Consider the following 6,000-nt stretch of genomic DNA (forward strand, 5'->3'; position numbering starts at 1 on the left):
CATATTTGTAGTGGACAGATGTTGTCGCGTCATGGTTGAAGGAGAAAATTTACATACGACGCAACTGCAAATGTTGACCTTTATTGCTCATGGGAATTCTGCTTAAAATGAAATATCTAATTACAACTATATCAAATATATGCATAACTCCTAAAAAATGGTAAATTTTGCACGAATTTGGTGATATATTGCCACACAAATCAAATGTTTGAACCGATCTCAAAATGTATCAGCATGACGCATTGCACGTTGAATAGCCACATGGTCCGGGCATTTAAATTTCACATTTTTGTCTCAATTACAGTAAAAATAATTAATACTATGCGAATGTATGCTGACGCTCTTATTGTGATTTCGTAGTGAACAGAGTGAAGAAGATCAAGATAATGAAGAAGATGATGTTGAGGAGAGAGGGGGTAGTGATTTGGGAGAGGGTGCTAGTGTGAGGAGCCGATCCACTATTAGAACAATGAAATTTGTGTCATATTTCTCTATTGTGATTACCATTCATAGTTTGACATACATTTCTTTCAAACATATGTTTTTTCATTTGTGATGAACTCTGTTTGATATAAATACATGCATTTTATTTTCAATAAAGGTTTTTCTACTCTGTGTACAAAGTCTGTCTATTGTTTGAATTATGAATGCTTCGCTTCATCTACAATCTTAGTGCTGTGGTTATAAGTGCCTGTTTGTAAGATTGCAAGCTCCTGAAGGAGTTTAAAAACTTTTCTTTCATTGTGCAGACCACAAAAATACCAGTTATATATAAAAATGTGGGCAGTAACATATTGGTTTGTGCTCTAGGAATTGATTGGCCAAAGTTGGGCATTGGTTAGTTTCGAACTTCTAAGTATGACCAGGCTGTAGATTGCAGAAATACGTGGAAAAAGTTATATTCTGAAAGACTATTACCACCACTATGTAATATACATAAATGTATGACTGGCATAGTTTCAAAATTGAACCTATGCAAATGTGTCCCATAACCAGATTTTAGCATTTCTGAGGTGTAAAATTCAAAAATTATAAAAAATGCATGCTTTTTATGAATTACCCTGAAACTTTGCAGAAATTATCCCAATATAACAAGGTTAATTATTTTAAGTGTTTCAACATAATTTATGCAAATTTTCGTCGCAAAATTACCTTTAAATTGGAAATAATTTTCTCTACTCGGTAGCTAACGTTATGAGCTTTTGAATGATGTATTTTTCACCGGCAAACACAAAATGTACGCCGAGAAAATCGCGTTAGAATCGAACGCTTCATTTGTTATGTAATTTCATCGGCGGGCGACAATGAGTAATGCATAAGAAATAGGTTTCGTCATTCACAAGATGTATGAGAGTATTTTTAAACTTTGGTTTATCCCACCTTTTAAGCTAAACGTCTTTCGAACAACCGGCCCCTGATGCGGAATGTGTGAATTTCATTCTCATGGAGATCAACTTAATGTTATATAAGTGTTTACCTAATATATAGCGGATATATATATATATATATATATATCTGTGAAACATATGAATATAACGCATGTATTAGTTATTATTAGAACATCAGTGAGTTCGAATATATACAAAGCTATACAATTCAATTATTAGTTTGTAAATCTAGCAATGAATTACGTGTCCAATTTAACAAACAACGGACGACCTTATTGTGGCACGGCAATATACAGCAAGGTGCCATTCTTTCGCGGATATCCTAATTCGCACAATATTAACGGCATTGAGCTCACAATAATTAAGATAACAAGCCATCCAAATTTAACAATCGTTATGATCTATCGTTCACCACAAATTTCAATTCATCAATTGTGCGCGCCGCATTGACAGAGATATGTCTAGAAATTTCGGGTAATGATAGTGTGATAATATTGGTGATTTCAATGTGAACTGGCTAAATGTAACAGATAGAAGTAGTTTGTGCAATGTGATGGTAAGAGACAATAATTATACACAGTTAGTTACCTCCTTTACCACGGACAATAGAACTACTATTTACCACATTTTTTCAAACACATCCCAAATTGTTAATTCAGGCATTTTAGAAACTTATTTTACCGATCACAAAATTATATGGGCAACGTTTAGGTAAAGCGGCAAAGTATCCGAAAGTTGTTTTCGGCTCGGGACGTTTCACATTTTTTTCTCTTTGTCAGTTCTACACTCTTTTTGGCTACACTACAACTATTAGCACTGGCTATTCTGCCAGCTAAATCCATGATACCACTCAGATGACAAAGACAGAGCGGTAGTCACATGTACGCGCTGCGTACCTATTTTTCATCCAGTCGTACAATTGATCGATGAATTAATCATCGATGAAATACAATATGAAATATTCAGTTCTCACGAATGCGCTCGAATGAGTGTGACGACTTTACATAATATTGAGTCCCACGATTTTCTGACGTAGGAAGAAAGAGGAGATACTTACCTTTCTACGAATATTATTTTCTTTTCACTATAGCAAGAAATAACGAAATAATTGTGTGTTAAAAATTGCCTATTACACTCGGATAGCGGTAATTATATTCGAATACATGCATACAACGATTCAAAACACACGTCCTCGTGAAACGTTTATACCAGGATTACCAGCCTCAATCTGAACTTCATATGTTTGATAGAAATGGTAGACGAAGATGATCACTCACATATAATTATAACCTGGTATGATCATCATAAAACGGCTCATGTGCACTCTTTTAAGTTTTGACCACATAATTAGCTAATTTCCAAATTTTCGTGCACTTTTTTAAAACGCAGTTCTGTTAATCGTTTGAAATATATTCGTCTATACATAGTTCGTCCAGATCGTGTGTCGTGTGTTGATACTTATTCTTTGTTCGCAGGTTGTCGCTGTTTTTTTCTCAGACACACCAGTTCTGGAAAGTGTATTGCAGCTGAAAAGGCCTCTTTTTGGAGTAATGAACGGGAACATCGATATTTTGCTGTGCTGTCTGATTGCTTGAATGTTAATGCGCAACTGCAATATTGGCCAAATTCAGAAGCGGTTCATAACATGGCGAGAAAGGGGACGCTTGTGTTTCTCGATGGTAGTAAATACAAACAACGCTTGGTCATTTTTGACGCCATAAGGAGTCCAAATTATGAATGTGATGTGAGACATAGCATGAAACAAAGAGATGCTGGACCTCTATTCTTTTACAATAGCAAGACTAACTCGTGTGCTCAACCTGATGCCAATCAGGAATTTATAATCCAGAAAAAGGATGGATGCAACGACACAGAAAAACAACAAAAATTCACTTTTGGTAAGATCCCAAATCTCGATAACGAAACGGTTTCAACCAAGATGACGTCTTTCTATATCCGGCTAAAATAGACAAATTGTGGATTTATATACGGCGGATGATACTCTCACGAATTAATCTGTTTATTTCATAGGATACTTCAAAATTTTTTTGGAAAAATGCCAAAAATTAAATTGTGCCACATGTGCATGTCTCACCACGGCCCATGAGGCCTTGCAGAGAAGGGTCTAGGGCAAACTAACCACCTTGTCCCACTCCAAGAAACAGGGGTCTACATGGTTGAGTATCTTCATTCTATGTTATAGGTTCAGTGACGCAGTTTGGTGAAAAAATGAAAGATGTTCATTGTTCTCCAATACAACGTATGGTGATCCACAAAGCTCATTACGGTGATTTCAATAAAAGTGGGACATTTGATGTGAATGCAACTGTTGATGCGCAATGTAGTGGACAAGCAAGTTGTGAAGTGAAATCTCTTTGTGGTGGAAAAAGATCTTGCGAACTGACCGTTGACAATAATTTACTCTCATCAAAATATTGTTCTGACACAACAAAAGAACTTTTTATCGAATACACTTGTGTGGATAATTATATTAACCCCATCACGACAGGTAGTAATAGCTACACTTGATTCTTTGAAGTTATAATACCTGAACTTCGAGTTTATCTAAATGACTTATCTAAACTAGCGCTGAGTATAAACTTTTCCAGGTATAATTTTATACACCACACGGGCAACATCGCGGTCAATACATGGTTTGTCAATCAGTACACGTAATTTTCTCAGTCAGGCAGCTTCAAAATCCTGGTTGTCTCTTTCCAGTAAGTAATGAATCCATGCAGGGCCGAAACTAGATTTCCTGTTATTAATAGACAAAAAAGTATAGCAAATCCCTGATTAACCTATGTAACTAATAGCTCGCAGTCATCATACAGCCAGCGGTTTAAGAAGACACGGAACACATCGATTGAGATACATATTCATGTCTACCCTAAATTCCGAAGATGTCGATGGTTATTTTGTTACGTATACCATTTTGTTTTTATAGAGCCCTTGGAGCCACAAAAGAAAACGGATAACGTTTACACAGTGATACTACGAAAACCAAAAGAGAAAAATATAAGGTTTGTTCACATTTAGTCATGGTGACGTACGATTGATGAAGTATTGCCCTGCACGACGATTTACCAGGGTCAGTATTTTATATTAGGATTTAAGTGCAAATATTTAAAGTTCTACAATGTAATCTTGAAGAACCATTTTACATTTTAGAATGGTCGCTCTTGTATTGCTTTGGTCAGACTCCAGTGCACCTCCAGCACCAGAATCCATCAAGATAAAAAGTTCAATTCCATCAGAAACGAAGACCGGGGACGCTTTTATTGTTAAGGAGTTTACTATTCGTGATTTCCAATGTGATGAAATAGAAATATTCCTTGGAAGGTTCCCTGTTCAGGTTGTTGCACTGAAGCCGAAGGTTGAATATAGAGCAACAGAAATGAATTCTGACGATTCTGGGGTAGGTTGAAATGGGAATATAAAAATTTGTGCGATCCCATGGTTTCCCATGATTTAGCTTGTTTTTAACTATGTCATATATTCCGCATCTTAGAATCGCACCTGTTCATACTCGAGTGAAGAATTTGGTGCTCTCACAGGTAACGCTGAGCAACAGAAATTAAACGTGGTAAAATCGTTTTAGTCGAAACGTATAAATAATAATCTTAATTCAGTTTACGAGTTTCTAATTGTTCTCTATTTTATCAAAATACTCAGTGGTCCCGTAATAAAGGTATATTCGATAGGTATATATAGATATTATATTTTTTGCCGTTGTAGCTCCTAATGGACCGCCGCTGAATGTCACTTTCATATCTCGTAGCAAGACCTCGCTGGGAATTTCGTGGAAAGCTCCAGTTGAAAGTACACGAAATAATAAATTGACAGGATATCGAGTTTGTTTCTCTACAAATGATACGTCTCCAGAATGCCCGATCTGTAACAGCACTAAAGCTCTTTCCCATACTTTCAATGATCTTCGACCTTCCACGAAATACTTCGTAACAGTTTCGGCCAGGACAGAACACGGTTACGGAGAGAAGAGTCCGGAAGTCAGTAAAATAACCAATAGAGGTAATTTTAATTGATGTCAGTGTTCAATGCATGTTCGGGTAATTTAAAATACGGTTGCTCACCTAAGTGAATTATTATTTTTTATGCTTACATAGGGCCGGTCGATCTAATCGCCACCTCATTTTATACTTTGACTGTAAACATACCTAAACAACAGGAATATATAAAGTAAGTATTTATTTGACCACTGATTTACTCCATTTAGCCAATCGATACTGCATGCTTATTGAATTCATTAAACCGTTCTGCTTTTTGAATACATTAAAACACAATTTTTAGCACTTTGCTCCATTCTATGTATTCAGACGCAAGCCAGGATATCGGGGAAGGGAGAGGGGGGTAGGCAGCATAACTTAGGTGGGGTAAGGGTATCAGTGTGACCCGAGACAAGGTGCTAGACATTCTGGGCAGGATTTCCTGGCATTAACGATGGACATTTCGATGCGCAAGATCACATTCAGATTTTTTTGCATTTTTGACGGAATAAAAGGATGCACTTCATTTTCTCAGAAGGGACCCATAATTTCAGGGCCCTCCGGCCCCCGCCCTAGCTACGCCTGCATGTATTCAATTTAATAAA

Source organism: Dendronephthya gigantea, unplaced genomic scaffold (assembly GCF_004324835.1).
Source record: "Dendronephthya gigantea isolate DGI-Jeju-01 unplaced genomic scaffold, DenGig_1.0 000104F, whole genome shotgun sequence".
Taxonomy (NCBI): domain Eukaryota; kingdom Metazoa; phylum Cnidaria; class Anthozoa; order Malacalcyonacea; family Nephtheidae; genus Dendronephthya; species Dendronephthya gigantea.